A 10049-nucleotide genomic window follows, 5' to 3' on the forward strand; every position below is an offset into this window, starting at 1 on the left:
GGCAAGAACACTGGAGTGGGTTGCCATTTCCTTCTCCAATGCATGAAAGTGAAAAGTGAAAGGGAAGTCTCTCGTCATGTCCAACTCTTAGCGACCCCATGGACTGCAGCCTTCCAGGCTCTTCCATCATTGGGATTTAACAGGCAAGAGTACTGAAGTGGGTTGCCAGTGCCTTCTCCAAAATAACAGAGGGGATGTGGCCAAAGAGGTAGGAGCTGCTCCATCACAATGTGATGCCACCCAAATCAAGGGATGAGAGCACTCCAAGGGGACCAGTGTTTCCAAATGCAGCAGTCACTTCTTCTTTTATTTATTTGTTTACTTGGCTGTGCGGGGTCTTAGCTGTGGTATGGGAACTCTTAGTTGCAGCATGTAGGATCAATTCCCCAACCAGGGATCGAACCTGGGCTCCCTGCATTTGGGGTGCAGAGTCTTAACCACTGGACCACCAAGGAAGTCCTCCAGCAGTCACTTCTGAAACAATGAGCAAGGCCTTTATAATCTAGTCCTTGCCTAGATTTTCTGCCTCATCCCCTCACACTGTAGATTTCAGCCCTCTGCATATCTTAGGGTTCTCTCAATCCTCTGTGAAATTCTACCTTCCCATTCATTTGTTCATTCATTTCCTCTCCTGTAAGGTCCACACATTCCTGTGTGGTTCCACACAACCCACTGGAAATTGTCATCATCAATCAAATGCCATGTTGAGCTTTTTCTCCTATAAAGCTTGCCTAGCCTGTTAACCACTCCTTCCTGTAGCCCTCCACTTTCCTATCAACTTGGCTCTTACACATCACCTGCAAGACTATATTTCTATTTCCATGCCTCTCTTCCCCATAAGATTGCCTTGCCTAGGGGCACAGGCTGTCTATTTATCTCTACAATGTCAAGAGCAGACACGTGATATGGCATGGTCAGCTGTTTATATGTTTTATTGAATGAGAAAGAGTGAACAAAAGACTTTGCACATCAACATCACTCAGAGAACAAATCAATGGCAGCGTAAAAATCAAAATAGAGTTAATTGAGAATTTTCCTTGGCTGGGTTTTGATTAACTGGGGTTTACCTGGGTTAACGCCTGGATTGATACTATACAGAATACATTCAGGTTTGCCCTGGCCTATATGAGCTCCTGAATGTAGTTGCAAATGAACTAATCTGGGTGGGAGGGATCACCTTTGTACGGTTATATAGAAACATCCGTTTGTGTTGAGACTGCCCAACTGGCTTTCCCTTAGCCCCACTACACCAAGGGTGTCTCATAAATGTTAAATAATCGTAATGACCATGCTCAAGGGGGTGTCAGTAGTTATAAAAGCTGGCTTTTATGGATGCTTGTCTGCATCTCCTGGTGGGTGGCTACAACTTACACAGGCCTGATGGCCAGAGGGCTCCATACAGGCTGCATCTGAGAGACCTCTACGCTTGGGTGGCTTGGATCCAATCACAAGCTGGGACGCCCAACCATTGATTGATTGAGGAAGGCCACCCACACTGAGCCTTCTGGAATCCATTGGTGAGTCACGGGCCAAAGGCTTATGTCTTCAATATGGGCCATCAGGCCTGATACCAAAGCATTTCCTGCTTACAGCTTAGGGGACCCGTCATTAATGAGGGTGATGACCTGTGGGTCCAAGAAATAGCCAGATGAGAGGAAAACCACAGGCTCATTTACACCTCATGGGACGTGGCTTCCTAAGCTTCTCTGTTTGATTCTATATTCTCCAGCAAACCTCATTTCACACTCATCCTGTCATTTATCCTTTGTATTCATTCGTTTCATGGACATTAACTGAGCACGTGGGCTAGACGTTAGAAGTACAGAGATGAGTAAGGCACAATTCCTACCCTTTTGGGTTAATTGTAGACAAACAAGAACCATTCCCATGTGATGTGTTATGTATATGTGGCCACTGCATGCAGGGGTGCTCATTCACTTAGGTTTGCCCAACTCTTTGCGACCCTATGGACTGCAGCCTACCAGGATCCCCTGTCCATGGAATTTTCCAAGCAAGAATACTGGAGTGGGTTGCCTTTTCCTTCTCCAAGGGATCTTCCTGACCAGGAATCAAACCCATGTCTCTTGCATCTCCAGCATTAGCAGGAAGATTCTTTGCCAGTGAACCACCTGGAAATCCCATATATGGCCATAGGGGTGTGTACAAAGTGAAGAAAGGGGACACAGAGGTCATATTTGTACTGAGTTTTAAAGGATGAATAGGATTCCAACTGGCAAGGGAAAGGGAAGAGAGGTGCTGGGTATCCAGTGGGGTGAGGAGGTATTTTAAACAACTGCTGCTGCTGCTGCTGCTGCTGCTGCTGCTAAGTCACTCCACAACTAGATACATAGAATGAGAGGGGTGCAAAGTAGGGGTCAAGGGCAGGATCTCTGCCTCCGTAATTTCAGGGGTACCACTCACATAAGAGTCTACAAAGTCATGTAGTGCGTAACCTGATGGTTATATCCCCCTCATGGCCCTTTTTGGGAGACTTGGGTTCAGTTCCTGTCTCTGCTATTCACCAGCTGTATGACCTCGGGTGATGCTCTTGCTGTTCCTCATTCCTTTCAAGTGTGGAATAAAGAAACTGATGATATCCAAATAATCTCTTCTCCCCAGAGTCCTCTATTAGTCCAGCCTGAGATGAAATGACAAAGGAGTTAAAGCTTGTTGTTTTGGGACTGAATTAGGTATTGTCCTCAGAAATAAAACCCTAATCTTCCCCTAAACTCTTGATTTATGTACATTTTTTTAACATAATGTTGGTTAAACAGTGATATATAGAATGTAAGCACTAAAACAGAATTTAACGATTATTTAACCCAAGTGGTTCATTTTTTAGAAGATGAGACTGAGACCCAGAGACAGTAAATGACCCACCCAGAGGCATACAGTAAGTTAGGTCAAGATCAGAACTCTATCAGACGCTTTGTCCTAAGCCAAGCAGCTACCAAGTTTGACACTGACTAAGTCTATGACATTGCAACCTCCTTGGCTTATTTCATGTTTATTAAAAAAAAAGAAAATAGGACCCATCATCCTACTGAGAAGCATAATGCTGCTAATGAAGGCTGCCTGCAGATCCACTCACATGCCTCCTGGACACCCTATTCCCACTCTGCTGGCTTCCAAACAGCAAAGCATCCAGCTGACCAAATCTGCAAATCTAGGACCATAGCACACCTCCACCCGATATTTCTTTGAAATATAAAAACTCCAAACACTTTTCCTCATAATTAAATTAAATCTAGGTATATACACAAGTCACTTTTGATGTGGCCAAAATATTCCAAGCACCAGACATCCAAGTGAGAAGCTCAAGTGTGATTCTTGCTCCTCGTCCTCCTCTCTCCCATTCCCTCCCCCCAGTCCCAAAACATGTCCTTGTCTCCAACTCCACTGACCTACTTCAGAGCTATACCCTTTCTTACCAGACCTATTACAGAAGTCACCTGACTAGTGTCCCTCCCTCCCATCCATCTCCCTCCTCCTGCCACCATGATGGTTTTGACTCTACCCTGCTCAAGGGCAAAAGAGGGGCACTCCCACATCTATCAGTAAAACCCAGGCTTGAGCCTGGCATCTTACATGTTTTCGATCTTCCCCCACCCACCTGCCATTGTTTATCTCTGCCTCTGTACTCCATAAGTATGTATAATTATGACTTATGGTTCTACAGGTATGTTGGGGTTTCCCAGGTGGCTCAGTGGTAAAGACTCCACCTGCCAATACAGGAGACACAGGAGAGGCCAGTTCAATCCCTGGATTGGGAGGATCCTCTAGAGGAGGAAATGGCAACCCACTCCAATATTCTTGCCTGGGAAATCCCATGGACAGAGGAGCCTGATGGGCTACAGTTCCTGGGATCGCAAAGAGTCAGACACGACTTAGTGACTGAATACACAGGCACGCACGCCTTGGGGACAGGTATGCTGCGCTATCTCAGGTCTCCACACCTTTACTCAGCTGTTTTCTTTGCCTGGAATGCTTTCCCATCCTCAAATCCATCTCCCTTGTACATCCATCCTATACAAGTCTGCTCAGGGATACCACAGCCAAATTCCACAGACTGGGTGGTGTAAACAACAAAAATGTATTTCCTCAGAGTTCCGGATGCTAGAATCAATGACCAAGATGTCAGCAAACTCAGCTTCTGGTTAGAGCTCTCTTTCTGGCTTACAGACAGCTGCCTTCTCTCTGTGTGTTCACACCGAGAGATAGCTCTCTGCTGTCTCTTCTTCTCCTTATAAAAAGCCCCACCCTTATGACCTCCTTTAATTGCCTCCCTAAAAGCCCTATCTCTAAATACAATCACACATTGAGGGTTAGAGTCTCAACATATGAATTTGAAGAGCACAATTTAGTCCATAACAGCTCCATTATAGCACTCATCTCTATGTATTACAATGTTTTATTTTCATGCCTTTCTCCTCCATTGGCTTCTGAGTTCTTGAGGAACACTAGAAGTCTGTGAATCCTCATGTCAATGAAGACTGGTCCAGGTTTTGTGAAGGCCAAGTCTTATAAAATGTGACTGGGCCCGCACTAAGGAAGGAATTAAAACTTAGGTCCTGAGTGACTTGAGGAAGGGCCCATTCAAGTGAAGAGCTCTGGAGCTTCAGTTTCATAGTCTCACAGTTTTGTTGCCTCTGGACTCATAATAAAAAGCTTCATTGGGTCCTACAAAGACCACTGGGCTGGGGCGCATTCAAACTTCTCATCTGATTTTGGACAGATAATTTCATTATTCACACCTCAGTGTTTATGCGTGTGTAAAATGAACTTACAATACCTGCCATGAGGTTGTTTTGAAGATGTAATTAAATAACCTGAAAATACATTAAATATTTGTTCACTTGCTCATTGTCTGCTTCTAACTACAATGTAAGTTCCATTAGGAAAAGAGACTCTGCCTTGGTCGTGACTGAATCTTTTCCATGATGGTGCCTGGAAATGGTTGGATGCTTCACAAATATTTGTTGAGTGAAAGAATGTAGTGCCTTGTAGGACGTGAAAGAATGGTGCTTGGTATCCATTGTTAAGTTCTCCCAGTTGTAACTATCGCTACTATTAATGAATCTTTAGTTTTACGAATAAGGAAGAGACAGAAAATACTAACGATCAGAAGACATAAAAATCACTGTAAACTAGACTCTAGAGAGCATTATCATTCCAAAGCTCTTATTCTCCTAAATGTTCTGAAACTTAGAATAAGAAAATGTCTGGAAGGAAGAAAGTTGAGAGAGGGAAGGAGAGAAGGAGGAGAGGAGGCAGAGAAGAAAAGAAAAAGAGATAGACAAAACAAAACAAAAGAACATTGAAAACTGTCCAGGCAATGGAGAGAGGCAAAAAGGAAAGCCCCAGAAATTTGACATCGTTTCTTCCAGGACCAAGACAGCTTATTTATTATTCATTGTTCATCAGCTCCCCTTGTGCTCTCCAGGGAGGAGGGAGTGTGGCTGGGTGCAGAATGCTCTCTCATCAGCCTTCAAAAAGGGCAGACAACCTCAAGTCATGTCAGGCCCCAGTCTCTTCCATCTTGGAGCCGAAAAGCCAGTCTTCCAATTTAGCTCTGAACTCCTCACCCCAATCAATTAAGAGAAATCTCATCAAAAACCCCAAATAAGTTTGGTTGGCCTGACCTAGCTAAAGAGGCATGGTTCCTCCTGGAAGAATCTATCATGTTTAAATGGCTCACACTGATGGTTAGGAATTCAGGGAGAGAGGCTGCAACTCACACACAAGAGCTGAGAGGGACCCCCACACTTACAGAGGGCCCCCTTCATGACAGATGGGGAAACTGAGGTTCCAAGACAGCCAGCGACTTTGTCAAGGTCACAGAACTTTTTATTACTATTGTTAAAAGGAATCCCTGAGACAGATCTGGCTTCCTACACAGTCCATTTAATTCTCACACTTGACTGTGTCAGTAACTGACTCGTGGTTCAAGGTTCAAGGCTCTTACGAGCCTGACCTCAGCTTCACAGACCTTGTTTCCGCTTCTCATTTTGTTTCCTATGTGCTATGGGAACTTGGACAAGTGACAGCACCTTTCTGGGCCTCAATCTTATCCTTTGTAATTTGTCTCACATATGTGCTGTCAAGATTAAGTAAGACTGCATGTTTTAAAAGCTGGCACTTTTTGTGCTTAATAAATGCTGATTTCCCACCTTCTCCCTTCCTCCTTCTTGCTTCCCTAGTGGTTCAGACAGTAAAGAATCTGCCTACAATGCAGGAGACTCGAGTTCAATCCCTAGATCAGGAAGATTCCCTGGAGAAGGGAGAGGCTACCCAACCCAGTATTCCTGCCTGGAGAATTCCATGGTCAGAGGAGACTGGTGGGCTACAGTCCATGGGGTCACAGAGTAGGACACTAACTGAGCAACTAACATTTTCACTTTCCAATCTTCTCCCTTTCTCCCCCAGCCCTCCTTCTTTCCCTTTCCCTTCACCCCTCTTTTCTTCCTTTGTTCTTTACATAACAAATGATGAATGCAAAGAAGTAGAACACAGGGTCCTTGCTCAGAGGAAGTTCATCTCCAATCAGGCTTCTGTTATCACTTCTGTGACACGTAAAGGTGGGAATACACAGCTGTCATTCCCTGTCCTCAAGGAGCTTATAGAAAACCAGAGCTACATACAAGGGAGAGAAAACCCCACAGGAACCACGAGATATTTCCAAGCATTCAAAAAATTTTACACATAGAAGAAGGGAAGAAATTACCAAGTTAGGGTACAGTGATAAGGTATCAGAGGGGGAAACCCAAGAGGTACTGAAGTTCTCTTTGTCTGATTCAGAAAGAAAAAAAAAAAAAAAACTGGTAAAGGGAACTAGAAGTTCACCCATCGGGGCAACTATTTCTGGGCACCAGAGAATCTAAGTCCTCTGGGTCCTGTGACTAATGAACCTGGTGGGAAAAAATATCTTAAAATTACATGAAACTGAAACAAGAGAAAGAAAATGAAAGAAGAAGAGGAAAGAAGAAGGAAGAAAGGAAGGAAACTACCACCAGTTTTCACTTATCAGTACTAAGTCCCAGACCAGATTCCTTTATATATTCATTCTATGAGTGAAAAAAAGAAAGGAGGAAAGGGGACAAGGGCAGCGAGGAAGGGTGGAAGGAAGAAGGGAGGGTGGGAAGAAAACTTGGAGATGGATAGGCTCTTCTTTTTAAACAAGAGGAAACTAAAGTCAAGAGGAAATGCCTTGCCCACAGCAACACAGTCATAAAACGAAGAACTACTATTGAGAGCCAGCTATGTGTAACTGCAAAGCTCGGGCTCCCTCAGGACATCCCAGTCCCCCGGTCAGAGTCCACATTATCCCCAAAATTATAGCATCAGTGGTAAGGTACGGTCTGAAGAGCTAGGATGTCATGGGAAGAGGAATAAAAAGCACAGAGAAATGGGCCCTTTCAGGTGCTCATGGAATCCCACCATTTCTGGGATTATCTCTACAACATGAATTTCTCCTTGGGCTACTGACAAAGTTAACCCTGGTCACCTAATCTCTCTGCTGCCTTATCTGTAAAATGGGTTCATAACCTCATCATCATTTGATGAAAGAGACTGGATTAGCTGAAATCTTGAGTACCTGTCCAGGCTGAAGGTTTTAGATGCTACTCACATCACAGAATTTCACATCTAAAAAAAGTAAAAATTCACACCCAAGAAATGGATAGACTCTTGGTAGAGATTTCCACTTGGCCCATTTGTCTGTTCTCTTCTTTTGCATAATGATAGAATTTTTATCTAATCACAAGACTACCCAGGTAAAGTGATTTCTTGGCCTTACTTAAAGGTAAGGGTGGCCATATGATCAAATTATAGGTAGTGGAATATGAAAAAAAGTGATATGTACAACTTCTTCCCTGAAAAAGAAATGGTAAGCTCTCCCCAATTCCTCTTTCCCTCTTCCTGTTGGATGAAACGCATACTTGATGGCAGGAACTGCCATCCTGGATCATAGGATGGAAGGCACCTGATGAGGACTATAAGGCAGCACGATGGGAAGAACTTGAGTTCTTGATCATTCTATATGGAATCTAGAACAGTGGTACTGATGAATTAATTTGCAGGGCAGCAGTGAAGAAACATAGAGAACAGACCTATGGACATGGGCATGGGGGAGGGGAGGAGGGAGAGGGTGAGATGTATGTGTATGGAGAGAGTAACAAGGAAGCTTACAATACCATATACAGAATAGAGAGCCAATGGGAATTTGCCGTATGACTCAGGGAACTCAAACTGGGGCTCTGTCACAATCTAGAAGGGTGGGATGGGGTGGAAGATGGGAGGGAGGTTTGGGAGGGAGGAGATATGGGTATACCTACAGCTGATTCTTGTTGCTGTATGACAGATGGAAAACCACAACATTCTGTAAAGCAATTATCCTTCAATTAAAAAATAAATAAAGTGAGAAGAAAAGAAGCCATCATTCTATCCCTCAGTAATCTACCTGAGCTTCATATGTGAGAGAGAAATAAATTCCTATCTTGTTTATGCTGCTTGCCTCTAGCAAGTACATCCCTTTTATGGAAAAAAAAAAATCACAGATTGTCCAATGTGGGAAACATACGGCATGGAAAGTGAAATGGGAAACATTTTAGACACGTTCATGGTATTGTCACAGTCATAAATACAAAGTCAAATGGGGCCAATGAAACTTCATGTCTATGCATGGAAATAGAGAGTCCCTTAGATAATCCAAATTATATTTATATCGAATAGAAAGAGGGTTGGATAACCATTTCCATGTATACACAAAATTGTAGACGTTAGAGACTTTTTAATTATCCTCACCCCCTACCCTGAGCCTACCAGAAGACCCAGGTAGAATGAAAATTATATAATCCATTTATTTTTAAACCAAATTCCACTATGACTGCAGGGTAATAGTGGGAGAAGTCTGTCCAGGGAGGATGAGACAGGATGAGGTGAGGTCAACAGATCTCCAGGAACCTGCCTCAACGGCACCTTCATTTCTCTTATCTGCTTTATATATCGAGGTTCCCCAGAAAAGTTCAAATGATTCTGCGGTCAAGCCTGAGTAAGTCCAACTTCCTGGTTAATAGAGGAAAGAACTAGCAGCCAGAAAGGGGAATTGACTTGCCTATAGTCACACAGCGAGGGAGAGGACAAGTTCCCAGGCCTAGGAATCAGCCTCTTTCACTGAACCAGACCTATTTATTAATCAGGATAGACACAACTGCTGGCCCGGGGATAACCCTCTCTTACCACAGAGACAGAGTTTCCCTTTTGTTTGTGATTTTTAAGTGACTCTCTCATTCGCATGGGTCCTTCAGCCAGAAGGGAAAGAAACTTTGACCACAGCAGGTGCTTGCAGCCTGAGAACGAGCCAGTGAATTCCTATACTGGCAGCAGGATGTCACATCCTGTCCAGCCTGCTCAGCTGACCCAGAGAAGGAAGGGTCTCTCCTGGTCAGAATGGGTCTCGAGAGCACAGCAAAGGAAGGCATCACGTTTCCTGCAACATCATGACCCCGACCAAAGATGTCTTCTTCCCAGAAGGGAGGATCAGGTGGGTGCCAGGAACAGGTCCCCAAATCCCTGAGCACCAGTATTGGTCAATCAGATTAATATTCAAAGTGATTGGGGGGACTTCTCTGGTGATCCAAGGGTGCAGATTCAATCCCTGGTGGCAGCTAAGACCTCACATGCATCTTGGCTTAAAAAAAAAAACCCACAAAACATGAAATAGAAGCCATATTGTAACAAATTCAATAAAGACTTTTAACATGGGGTAGCGCCGGGGAGAAGTGACTGGAAATTCCCTGGTGGTCCAGTGGTTAGGATTTGACGCCTTCACTGCCATGGCCTGGGTTCAATTCCTGGTCAGAGAATCAGAGAATTAAGATCCTATACAGTGTGCAGCACAAAAACAACAACGACATTAAAAGTGATTATTCATTGGAATGATCCAGAAGTTCCCACCTCCCAAAGGCCTTTTACATACATTATCTCAGATGGCGGTTCTTACAGTGCTAGAGGGGAAGTGGGTCAGAAATCAATATGGCTTCCTGATACCG

At 44.0% G+C, this 10049-nt stretch overlaps 1 non-coding gene across 1 annotated transcript; it reads right to left on the reverse strand.

Moving 5' to 3' along the window:
* Nucleotides 1–382: 382 nt before the first annotated feature.
* On the reverse strand, nucleotides 383–455 carry TRNAW-CCA (transfer RNA tryptophan (anticodon CCA)). The gene has a single exon. It is a non-coding gene; the product is annotated as a tRNA-Trp (tRNA).
* Between the last annotated feature and the right edge of the window lie 9594 nt (nucleotides 456–10049).

The sequence above is a fragment of the Ovis canadensis genome, chromosome 1 (genome assembly GCF_042477335.2).
Source record: "Ovis canadensis isolate MfBH-ARS-UI-01 breed Bighorn chromosome 1, ARS-UI_OviCan_v2, whole genome shotgun sequence".
Lineage (NCBI taxonomy): Eukaryota > Metazoa > Chordata > Mammalia > Artiodactyla > Bovidae > Ovis > Ovis canadensis.